The sequence below is a fragment of the Hyperoodon ampullatus genome, assembly GCF_949752795.1.
Source record: "Hyperoodon ampullatus genome assembly, chromosome: 6".
Classification (NCBI taxonomy): Eukaryota; Metazoa; Chordata; class Mammalia; order Artiodactyla; family Ziphiidae; genus Hyperoodon; species Hyperoodon ampullatus.
In genome coordinates this window covers 846413-859820 of record NC_136919.1, presented here as the reverse complement: position 1 = coordinate 859820, position 13408 = coordinate 846413, and positions in this window count along the sequence as shown.

The window sequence follows — 13408 nt, the reverse complement described above, 5'->3', positions numbered from 1 at the left end:
AGTGCGCAGCCTTCTCATTGTGGTGGCTTCTCGTTGTGGAGCACAGGCTCTAGGCGCACGGGCTTCAGTAGTTGTGGCGCGTGGGCTTAGTTGCTCCGTGGCATGTGGGATCTTCCCGGACCAGGGCTCACCCTGCATTGACAGGTGCATTCTTAACCGTTGTGCCACCAGGGGAGTCCTGCTCCAGTTAACTTAAAAACTATAATTAGAGGTTAAGCATTTGGACCCTAAGAGGGTTCAATTTTATTTTATTTTTATTAAACTTTTTTTTTTTTATGTGAACCGTTTTTGAAGTCTTTATTGAATTTGTTACAGTACTGCTTCTGTTTTATGTTTTGGTTTTTTGGTCCCGAAGCATGTGGGATCTTAGCTACCTGCCCACATATTGAACCTGCACCCCCTGCATTGGAAGGTGAAGGCTCAACCACTGGACCGTCAGAGAAGTCCCCCTGAGGGTCCGATTTTAAAGGGGCAGGTTTTCACAGGGGAGGGGAGAGGAAGAAACAAAGGGGGCGGAGTCTGAGACAAAGGGGGCGGAGAAGACACACAAGATGGTGCCAGAGACAAAGAAGTTAGGGGAGGGGAACTCAAGGAGCACAAGGCTTCAGAAACTGTTTTGTTCTTTTCAAGTTTTTTAGTTGTTTTGGCCAATTTAGAAATGATATCTTGTAAAGAGGCAATTTTAAACTTTTGTGCACATTTGGAAGCTTCCAAGTACCAATGAAAATAAATATCCCATTCTTCTTGTTTAATTTTAGAACCACATAGGACTTCCCTGGTGGTGAAGTGGTTAAAAATCCGCCTGCCAATGCAGGGGACACGGGTTTGATCCCTGGTGCAGGAAGATCGCACATGCCGTGGAGCAACTAAGCCAGCGTACCACAACTACTGAGCCCGCGTGCCACAACTGCTGAAGCCCGTGCGCCTAGAGCCCATGCTCTGCAACAAGAGAAGCCACTGCAACGAGAAGCCTGCGCACTGCAAGGAAGAGTAGCCCCCCTCACCGTAACAAGAGAAAGCCCGCGCAGCAACGAAGACCCAACGCAGCCAAAAGTAAATAAACTAATTTTAAAAATAATAAATTAAATAAAATTTTAGAACCACAGTTCTCCAATTTAATCTTAAGAAAAACAAGTTTGGGAAGATTGAAAGTTCCCTGTAATGGCCATGATAATTCTGGATTACTTTTAGTTGGTTCAGCCCACTTAGTTAAAAATAAGCATGTCAGGGGAAAAAGAAATGAGCATGTCAGGGTCCATAGCTTTCAAACATGAACCTTCCAGAGTCCCTGAGGGAGGGCTGCCCTCAGAGCATTTAGATGACCAGGATCCCTTTTCCTTAGGTTCTCCTGGAAACCCAAGAAAGTTGCTGGAGTCCTAGCCCAGATTCCAAAAGGAATAAAGCAAATTAGTGGATTCCAGTTAGCTTGATCCCCCTCACTCTTGCGCACTCCAGAAAACAACTGAGCACTCACCAAGGGTGAAACCTTGAACCAGAAAGGATGAAACCTCTCCCCTGAAAGGACAGAGCCGTTCCAGATCCCGAAAAAAGCCAGAGAACTCAAAACGCAAAGAAGCAGTTTGGAATACAAGAAGAGACTCAGGGAAGTGATGAGCATGACGGGCTCACAGTGTGGGTACCTCGCTCCATTCCCGGGCCCGTCATCTCTTGGGGTTCGCCTCCTTCAGATCCCACTTCTGACACCCTAGAAATATATCAACTTTAATAAATGGTAGCCAGTTATTTTACCAGCGAAAGCGAGTTTACTCGGGAATAGCGGAGGAATTGCAATTCGGGATATGGAAACTATGGCAGACAAAAAAGCCAAATCCAGAGAACAAGGAGGGGAAACTTGCTTTTATAGGGAAAAGGAGGAGTAGGAGGGGGGGGGTGCTGTGATAACCAAAGATTTCATTGGAGGAGCTGGGGGTTCAATGGAGGCTTCCCATTGGCTGGGCCCCTGCAGTCTCTGATTGGCTGGGCTGTCGGGGGTGGAGGGAAGTTTCCTTCCTCCTGCCTGATGGTAAGTAGAGGCACCTTCCTGTCCAAGATGTAAGTGGAAATCTCTTCCTCTTTGGGGTAATTGACGTGCATATTCGTGGGGAGAGCTCCCTACAGACCCGTCCTGACTCTAACTTTAACTGAGGGTTCTATAATTAATTCCACAACTTAAACTTTTTTTTTTTTTTTTTGCGGTACGCGGGCCTCTCACTGTTGTGGCCTCTCCCGTCGCGGAGCACAGGCTCCGGATGCGCAGGCTCAGCGGCCATGGCTCACGGGCCCAGCCGCTCCACGGCATGTGGGATCCTTCCGGACCGGGGCACGAACCCGTGTCCCCTGCATCGGCAGGCGGACTCTCAACCACTGCGCCACCAGGGAAGCCCTAAACTTCTTTGTGTGACTTTATTTTGTACCTTTTAGTTGTCCAGTTTCTTCGATGCTTCTTTTTTCTTATTTCTCACTTCTTTTTGTAGTGGCACCCTCCAATGCCCAGTGTTCCATTTTTCTCCTTAATTGGTTGGCAGTTACACCAGGCACACCTAATCCAACACATCTTATATCCTCACTGGAGCAGTGAAGGGACTTTCCATCTCATGGGCTCCCGTTTAGCCCTCTCCGACCTAAGGACCATTCTTGTCCAAGTACTTTAACTCAGTCCCTTTGTTTCAACCCTACATATGAGATATTATTATTGTATTTCATTTGTATTGATTTTGATATTTTATTTTATTGATTTATTCATGAACTAGTTCCTTCTTTTTCAGATGCTCTATAATCAGTGTTCCAGGTTGTGTATGTGCCTGTGGACTATTCTGGGCTCTCCATTGCCTTTTGTGGATCAGTTTGTTTTCCCTGGGCCAAGATCATGTTGTCCTGATAGTTACAGCTTTATAAGTCTGCAGAAGCCATAATAGCCAGCAGGATATCCTTATTCTTGAAGAGTCACATGGCTCTTCTTGGGCTTGTTTTTAATTTGATTTTGTTAAATTCTTTTTAAAACCTTTTAGGATTTGATCAGAATTGCGTTGACTCTACAAATCAATTTGGGGAATAATGATCCCTTTGCCCTACTATACACTTATTAAGGGCTGATTTAATGTTTTTCAGTAAAGTTTGTAACTCGCTGTAGACAGGTCTTGCTCGTTTTTGTTAGATTTATTCCCAGAAACAATACACTTTTTGGTTGGTATTGTAAAGGGTTACTATTGTGTAATATAACATATGTCAAGAAACATGTATAAAACAAAATATATATTTAAAGTTTTATGGGAATTCCCTGGCAGTCCAGCAGACTCGGTGTTTTCACTGCCGTGGCCCAGGTTTAATCCCTGGTAGGGGAACTAAGATCCTGCAAGCCATGTGGTGTGGCAAAAAATATATATAAATAAATACATAAATAAAATAAAAAAGTTTTACTGTAAAGCAAGCACTCATGTGCTCACCATCCAGGTCAAGAAACAGGACGTGGTCAGTCTCCTAGGAGCCCCCTAGCCTCCCCTCTACTCACTGGCTCCCACCCCCACCCCTTCCTGGTGCCTCTCTCCTGCCCCACTCGAAAACCACCCAAATTTCAAGATAATTACCACCTTGGTGTTTTTTGTTTTTAATATTTATTTATTTGGTTGCACTGGGTCTTTGTTGCAGTACTCGGGATCTTCATTGTGGCATGCAGGATTTTTAGTTGCGGCATGTGGGATCTAGTTCCCTGAGCAGGGATCGAGCCCAGTCCCCCTGCATTGGGAGCACGGAGTCCTAACCAGTGGACCACCAGGGAAGTCCCTACCACCTTGTATTCTTCATACTTCAACCACCTAAATTTATAACCCTAACCAGCCTGGTTTAGTTTGTTTTTTATGTTGTAGCTTTCTTGTTTGTTTATTTAAAAAAAAACAGCTTAATTGAGGTATCACTTCCATACCACAAAATATACTTGTTTTAAGTGGACAATTTATTTCTATTTAAAATTTTTTTTTAATTTTTATTTATTTATTTATTTTTGGCTGGGTTGGGTCTTCATTGCTGTGCGTGGGTTTTTCTCTAGTTGCCTTGAACGGGGACTACTCTTCCTTGTGGTGCACAGGCTTCTCACTGCAGTGGCTTCTCTTGTTGCAGAGCACAGGCTCTAGGCCGGAGGGCTTCAGTAGTTGTGGTGCACGGGCTTAGTTGCTCCGCGGCATGTGGGATCTTCCTGGACCAGGGCTCAAACCCGTGTCCCCTGCACTGGCAGGCGGATTCTTAACCACTGTAGCACCAGGGAAGTCCCGCTAATTTATTGATTTTTTAGTAAATTTGCAGAACTGTGCAAATTATCACCACAATTCAGGTTTAGAATATTTCCATCATCCAGAAAGATCCATCCTGCTCATTTTCCATGAATCCCTGTTCCTACCTGTTTCTCAGACAACCACTAATCCTCTTTCTGCCTCTATAGGTTTGCCTTTTTAAAAAAGCATTTCAGGGCTTCCCTGGTGGTGCAGTGGTTGAGAGTCCGCCTGCCGATGCAGGGGACATGGGTTCGTGCCCCGGTCTGGGAAGATCCCACATGCCGCGGAGCGGTTGGGCCCGTGAGCCATGGTCATTGAGCCTGCGCGTCCGGAGCCTGTGCTCCGCAATGGGAGAGGCCACAACAGTGAGAGGCCCATATACCGCAAAAAAATAAAAAAATAAATAAAAATAAAAAAGCATTTCAGGGGACTTCCCTGGCAGTCCAGAGGTCAAGACTTTGCATTCCAATGCACGGAGTGAGGGTTTGATCCCTGGTTGGGGAGCTAAGAACCCCCATGCCTCGCAGCCAAAAATCCAAAAAAACATAAAACAGAAGCAATATTGTAACAAATTCAATAAAGACTTTAAAAATGGTCCACATCAAAAAAAAAATCTTAAAAAAGCATTTCATACAAATGGAATCTTTTGTAGCTTTTCGCATCTGACTTCTTTCACTTAGCACGTTTTTGAGGTTCACCCATGCCATGCCCTGGGACATATCGGCAGTTGGTGTCTTTCTTTCTATTGCTAAATAATATTCCATTAAATGGATCAAAGACATTTCGTTTACTCATTCACCAGTTAATGGACATTTGGATTGTTTCCATTTTTTGGCTCTTACGCATAAATGGTGCAAGGAACATTTGCCAAAAATTTCTTTATATGGACATGTGTTTTTATTTATCCTGAATCAATATGAAGGATTGGAATTGCTGTCATATAAAAAGATTTTTTTTGTTTAATTTTTAAAGAAACTGCCAAACTGCTTTCCAAAGTGGCTGCACCATTTTTCACTCCACCAGCAGAGTCTGAGGGTCACAGTTTCTTCACATCCCTGCCAACACTTGTTACTAACAGTCTTTTTTATTACAGTGATACTAATGTGTGGTTTTACTTTGCATTTCCCTGATAACTAACGGTGCTGGGCATTTTTCCATGTGCTTATCAGCCATTTCTATTATTCGGGTTGTTTGTCTTATTATTGAGTTGATCTTTTTATATTTGGGCTATAAGTGTTTTATCAGCTATATGATATGCAAATATATATTTTCTCCCAGTCTGTAGGTTGTTTTTAATGTTCATAATTTTAAAATGTATTTTTTGTGTTTTAAATATTTTTATTGAAATATAGTTGATTTACAATGTTACATTAGTTTCAGATGTACAAAAAAGTGATTCAATTATATATATATGTGTGTGTGTGTATATATATGTATATATATTATTTTTTTACATTCTCTTCCATTATGGGTGATTACAAGATAGTGAGTATAGTTCCCTTAAAAATGTCTTTTGAAGTGCAAAAGGTTTTTTTTTTTAGTATTTAATTTTTATGAAGTCAAATTTCTTTTTTCTGGAATGGATCATGCCTTTGATGTTGTATCTAAGAACTGCTTAATCCAGGGTCGTAAAGGTTTTTGTAAGTTTTTTTTTTTAATAAATAAATGAATTTATTTATTTATTTTTGGCTGCATTGGATCTTTGTTGCTGTGCGCGGGGTTTCTCTAGTTGCAGTGTGCAGGCTTCTCATTGTGGTGGCTTCTCTTGTTGCAGAGCACGGGCTCTAGGTGCCCGGCTCAGTAGTGCGGCTTGCAGGCTCTAGAGCGAGAGCTCAGTAGTTGTGGTGCCCAGGCTCAGTAGTTGTGGCTTGCAGGCTCCAGAGCGCGGGCTCAGTAGTGTGGCGCATGGGCTTAATTGCTCCGCGGCATGTAGGACCTTCCCAGACCAGGGCTCGAACCTGTGTCCCTGGCATTGGCAGGCGGATTCTTAAGCACTGCACCACCAGGGAAGTCCTATTCTATGTTTTATTTTAAATGGTTTTATGTTTTTAGCTCTTACATTTAGGTCTATGAACCATTTTTGTACTAATTTTTGTACATGCTGTGAGACGAGGGTCTAAATTAACCTTTTTACACATCAATATCCAATTGTCCCAGCACCATTTTTTGAAAAGACTATCCTTTCCTCATTGACTTGCCTTGACCCCTGTGTCAGTTAGGGTTCGACCAGAGAAAAAAAATCAGTGGGAAATATATTTTAAGGAATTTGTTTCTAGAATCAGTTTACAAGACTGTAGGGGCTAACTAGGCAAGTTAAAAAAATCTTAGGGAAGGAGATGGAAATGGCAGGCTGAACCTCTGCCATGAGTTATCCATAGACAGAGCTTCTTCTTCAGGGAAGTTTCAGCTGTGCTCTTAAGACCTTTCAGTGGATTGAATTAGGCCCACCCAGGTCATGTAGGATATTTTCCTTTACCTAAAGTCAAATGATTATGGACTTCAACTTCATCTACAAAATGCCTTCACAGAAACACCTAGGTCAGGTTTTGATTGAATAACACTTAAAACTGTCCGTCATAACACCTCTGTAAAAAGTTAACAGATTTGTTTCTGGATGTTCAATTCTGTTCCATTGATCTATATGTCTGTCCTTATGCCAGGACCACATTCTTTTGATTCCTTAGCTTTATGGTCAGTTTTGCAATTGGGAAGTGTGTGTCTTTCAACTTTGTTCTTAGTTTTCAAGATTTTTGTTGTTGTTGTTGTTATTCTGGGTCCTTTGCCTTTCTATATAATTTTTAAGATCAGCTTGTCAATTTCTGGGGGAAAAAAAAGACTTCCTGGTCTTGATGGAAATTACATTGACTCTATAGATCAAGTTGCAGAGAACTGCCATCTTAACAATATTTAATCACACTTAGAATTGCTTTTCAATTATTTAGGCTCTAACTCATTATGAAAAGTGGAAAGTACCTGCTGGGGTACAAGCAGACTCCAAAAACGATCAGACAAGGCAGAGCAAAACTGGTCATCCTCGCCAACAACTGCCCAGCCTTGAGGAAATCTGATATAGAGTATTACGCCATGTTGGCCAAAACTGGTGTCCATCACTACAGTGGCAATAATATTGAATTGGATACAGCATGTGGAAAATACTACAGAGTATGCACACTGGCTATCATTGATCCAGGTGATTCTGATATCATTAGAAGCCAGAATAGACTGGTGAAGAGTAAATCATGCACAATTTTTCTTTAATAAAACTGGGCCAGGAGAAAAAAAAAAAGAAACAAAAAAACCAAAAAACATTTATAAAAAAATAAAAAACATGCTGATAGAAACTAAAGAAGACCTATATAAATGGAAAGAAATCCTGCATTCGACCCCGGCGACTTTTTCATCTTCTTTGAGGCCAGCATCTTGCCTTAGGAGCGGGACTTCCCTAACCCAGAGCAGCCACCAGGATGGCTGAGGAGCAAGAAAACTTTGCCTTATTTTAAAATCACGTTGTTTGTTCTCTTGTTGTTGAGGTTTTTTTTTTTTTTTTTTTTTTAATATTTATTTTGGCTGTGCCAGGTCTTAGTTGTGGTACACGAGATCTTCGTTGCGGCATGCGGGATCTAGTTCCCCGACCAGGGATTGAACCCGGGCCCCCTGCACTGGGAATGCAGAGTCTTACCCACTGGACCACCAGGGAAGTCCCTCTTGTTGTTGAGTTTTAATAAATCTTTGAATGTTTTGGATAACTGTTCTTTATCAGATATGTCTTTTGCCAATATTTTCTCAGTTTGTCTCTTGTCTTTTTATTCTCTTGACTGCCTTTCCCAGAGCAGAAGTTTTTAATTTTAACGAAGTCCAGCTTATCAATTATTTCTTTCATGGATCTTGCCTTTGGTTTTGTATCTCAAAAGTCATCGCCCACCCAAAGGTCATCTAGATTTCCTCCTATGTTATCTTGCAGAAGTTTTATAGTTTTGCATTTTACATTGAGGTCTGATCCATTTTCAGTTAATTTTTATAAAGGGTGTAAGGTTTGTGTCTAGATTAATTTTTTATTAGTTTTTATTGGTGTATAGTTGCTTTATAATGCTGTGTTAGTTTCTTGCTGTACAACAAAGTGAATCAGTCATATACATACATGTATCCCCTCTTTTTTAGATTTCCTTCCCATTTAGGTTACCACAGAGCACTGAGTAGAGCTCCCTGTGCTATACAGTAGGTTCTCATTAGTTATCTGTTTTATACATAGTAGTGTATATATGTCAGTTCCAATTCATCCCACTCCCCCAGATTAATTTTTTGCATGTGGATGTCCAATTGCTCTAGGACCAGAATCTTGTGGATTTTTTATTTCATTTGTTGAGCTTTTATTAAATATAAATTTATTTATTTATTTTATTTTTGGCTGCGTTGGGTCTTCATTGCTGTGCGCGGTCTTTCTCTAGTTGCGGCGAGCAGGGGCGACTCTACATTGCGGTGCACAGGCATCTCATCACAGTGGCTTCTCTTGTTGCGGAGCACAGGCTCTAGGTGCGCAGGCTTCAGTCGTTGTGGCTCGCAGGCTCTGAGCGCAGGCTCAGTAGTTGTGGTGCGCAGGCATAGTTGCTCCGTGGCATGTGGGATCTTCCCGGACCAGGGCTTGAACCTGTGTCCTCTGAATTGGCGGGCAGATTCTTAACACTGCACCACCAGGGAAGCCCTGTTGTGCTTTTTAACTCCAGATTTTTCCATTTGGTTATTTTTTGTCTTGCAGTTCTTTATTACAAAAAACCATTATTTTCAGTCTTGAAAGTTTTAGAACCTAAGCACCTTCTCTTTCGGAAGAATTGAAATATTTGCAGACAGTAGAAAGTGATGGAAATCTACAAAAATATTTTGAAGATCCAAAGGAAAAGCCTCAGACTTGCCTCTGGAAACACCGGCGGCTGAGATGAAGGATTGCACAGAAAAGTTTTCTGTAGAATGCCAGACTTGGGGCCAGCTGTAGCTGCACTATCAGAATGGATGCATCTTATTACATGATACAAGAATCAATCGAAGCCAAAATGACGGATATAGAAGTGGAACCTATGACATATCTTGATCTTCCCAGTGTGAAGTTCTTCACACAAATCCTGACTACCATAAAAGATTACAGAACCAGAGGAAGGTCTTAGATTGTATGGCAATGGTTATAGAAGAACTGCAATTATCAGCTTCAGGCCTTTATGGGCAAAAGTACTCAGTGCTTCCAGAAGGGGTCAGTACAGTTTGGGAAGAGAAGCACCCAACAGCCAGATCCCTCACCGGCTTCAAACTTCCGGAGCTTCAGCTGCAAGCCCGCCCACCACTTGTTGCTCTGGGTCTTGTCAGTGACCTTCTGCAGCTTTCCTGCTACAAGATGCTCAAGAGGAGAGGAATGGCAGACTTCCCAGCTCCTGGGGACTGCCTGGCATCTGAGCTGGTATTCTCCACCCTCTCGCCTTTGGAGGTGACTGGCTGGCTATAGGGTTCCTTAAGTTTTTTCTAGAAGTGATGGGAACTGTCGACTTAAAAAAATGCACAACATGAGAGTTGCGAGTTAAGTTTTATTTGGGGCAAAATGAGGACTGCAGCCCGGGAGACAGCATCCCAGATCGCTCTGAGAAACTGCTCCACAGAGGCAGGGAGGAAGGTCAGTATAGATGTGATTTGGGTGAAGGGGGAGTGCATGCAATCGAGCACACAGTTTTTGTAGAAGGTTCTGCTCGTCTCGTGCGTGTCACTGCCAGTCACGAGGAGCAGACGTCGCCATGAAGGGTTTTAGTGCTTGCCTAGATACGAGGAGATACAAGGATTGGGCGCATAAAATTGTCTCCTGAAAAGATCCATCTATCGGAAGACCTGCTCTGCCAGTTTTACCCAGAGCCCAGAGTGCCTCAGTTCAGCTCTCCACCTGAACTCCTTTCAGGGGGTGTTGAAAGTCAGCAGCTGCAGCGGCACAGGATTTAATCCTTGTAGAGGTAGCTGGCAAGTGACAATGGCGAGTGCCAATTTGTAGTTGACAGAACGTTGTAGGAACACTTTTCCCAGGAATGTACAGAATGCTTGGAACTTTTTTTCAGAATTAACCTCAGAACCAGTGGCCCATTCTTTTGAATATCCTTCATGGTCAGAAGTCATCATCCTGTGAAGAAGTTTTGCAGGTTTTGAAATAATCCAAAGTCACTCAGGACAAGTCTGATAACACATTTGGGCATTTCAAGTTGTAAAGTTATGGGACTAACATTCCAGTGTGTCTCAAAGGTGGTTCCAGGTAGAAGAGTTTTGCATTACTGGGGTATATGCATCACTCCACAAGATGTCCAAACTGTGGAAACGCCATATGCTCCGTGTCCTGATGTCCGCTGTGTGCTGTAGCGTTTAGTTCCAAGTTGACATTCTGAGTCCCAGACCCACGGTAGGAAGGGACCAAGTGCCTTTTTTTTTTTTTTTTTTTTTTGCGGTACACGGGCCTCTCACTGCTGCGGCCTCTCCGGTTGCGGAGCACAGGCTCCAGACGCGCAGGCTCAGCGGCCATGGCCCACAGGCCCAGCCACTCTGCGGCATGAGGGATCCTCCCGGACCGGGGCACGAACCCGTGTCCCCTGCATCGGCAGGCGGACTCTCAACCACTGCGCCACCAGGGAAGCCTCAAGTGCCCTTTTTAGCTCTTCTCTGTACTTGTTAATAATCTGCATTACAAATTGCAGATTATAACTACATAGTTATAAAAACCTATTTTTATTTTAAAGAGCTTTCAGAAATTGAGATATAATTCACACACCATAGTGTGCACAATTCAGTGGTTTTTAGTATATTCCCAAAGTTGTGTAACCATCTCTATAATCTAATTTGAGAACAGTTTTGTCGCATCAAAAAGAAACCCTGTGCTTCCCCATTATTCTTACCAACCCCACCCCCAGCCCTAGGCAGTTCATAACTGGATCATACAATATTTGTCCTTTTGTGTCTGGCAGCTTCTACTTAACATAATATTTTCAAGGTTAATTTTCAAGTACATATCAGTATTTCATTCCTTTTTATGGCTGAATAATATTCTATTGCATATATATCCCATACTTTGTTTATATCTTCATCAGCTGATGGACATTTGGGTTGTTACTACTTTCTGGCTATTATGAATAATGTTGCTATGAACTTTTGCATGCAACTTTTTTTTTTTTTGGCTGCACTGTGCAGCCTGCAGGATCTTAGTTCCCTGACCAGGGATGGAACCCATGCCCCCTCCAGTGGAAGGCGAAGTCTTAACCACTGGACCGCCAGGGAAGTCCCTGCATGCAGTTTTTTGTGTGGATGTATATATATTTTTTAATGTCTATTTATTTAGTTTGGCTGCACTGGGTCTTAGTTGCAGCACGTGGGATCTTCGTTGCAGCATGTTAAATTGTGGCATGAGGAATCTTTAGTTGCAGTATGCAGGCTCTTAGTTGTGGCCTGCATGTGGGATCTAGTTCCCCGACCATGATAGACCCGGGCCCCTTGCACTGGACCATCAGGGAAGTCCCTGGATGTATGTTTTAATATCTCTTGGGCGTATACCTAAGCTTGGAAAAGAGTAATACACATGCTGGGTTATGTGGAAACTCTATTTTTTCTTTTCCTATAAATTTAGTTATTTATTTTTGGCTGCATTGGGTCTTCGTTGCTGCACATGGGCTTTCTCAGGTTGCAGCGAGCGGGGGCTAGTCTTCATTGTGGTGCGCGGGCTTCTCACTGCAGTGGCTTCTCTTGTTGCGGAGCACGGGCTCTAGGCACACGGGCTTCAGTAGTTGTGGCGCATGGGCTTCAGTAGTTGTCGCACGCAGGATCAGTAGTTGTGGCACATGGGCTTAGTTGCTCCGTGGCATGTGGGATCTTCCTGGACCAGGGCTCAAACCCGTGTCCCCTGCATTGGCAGGCGGATTCTTAACCACTGCACCACCAGGGAAGTCCCTAAAGTTTCATTTTCTAAATGTTAATTTGATAAGATGATTTTCTAAAGACACTCTGGGGTCAGAGACCCAGTCCTTAAGGATCAGTGTCCAGGAGAAGGGAATGGCGTGTTTTGGAAATGTAAGGGGTGGGCCTGTGCCCCCCTTCCCCTGGGCTCTCTGTACCCTGTGCTGCCAGCACATTTACTAAGGATAATTCTGTCGACTGAAAAACTACCAGTGGAAACTATCCTGTGTTTTGTGTGGCACCAGCCAGATTTTTCTAGTGGGGAAAAAAAAAACCCAGAGAAAAAAAGACCCACCCCTCCCCCACAAAGTTACTGCAACAACATGGGTGAGTCTGGCACTGAGGGCCAGAAAGCCAGGAAGTACAAACCACACCAGTCCTTTTATAGATAATCCTATGACCCGTGGTGATAGAAGTGGTCGGCGGTGACCCGGGACTGGGGGGCAAGAGGAGCCAGCTGAGTCGGGGTGCGGAAGAACTTTGGGGGCTGATGGAAATGTTGTATACTTTGCTTATGGTGTAGGTTCTGTGGGCATGCACACCAGTCCATACTCATCACACTAAATGGCTGCATTTTATTGTCCTGCAGTAAAGTTGATTTTTAGGAATGTGAATGATAAACCTAACGATTTTCTTTCGACCTTGATTAAAACAAAAAGAAGCCATGCCCCAAAAGACATCTTGGGACACTTGAGAAGGAGAACTTTATTGACAAAATAACCTTGAGGATTCCAAGTCCTGGGTTACTTATTACTTTGCTTCGAGATAAGGGAGAGGGAGGTTGGAGAACCGGGGATGGGGGGCGGAGGGGCAAAGGCTGACTTTCCTCTGTACCCAGTCCTGCCCTCGCCTCGTGCAGGGAGCAGGGGTGTCCCAAGTGCCTCCTGGGCCTTCTGTTTCCTGACGGCCACACAGCAGGGCCTTGTTCACCTAACCTGCAGCATTGTTTCCCGTGGAGAATGGCTCTGGGGCTCCTAGGGCACAGCAGCATGTCTGCTGGACCCATCACTACACAGACGGGCTGTGCTCACCCCCTCGTGTTTCTCGTGGGGCTGTGCACGTATGATCGGTCAGGCCCGGGAGGTGTAAATCTCAGCGCAAACAAGCACCCAGGAGCGCTCCCGCTTTTCATTCTGTTCAGTCCGTTGCTGGACAGTTTTAATCCTTAGAAAGTTCTTCAGCAC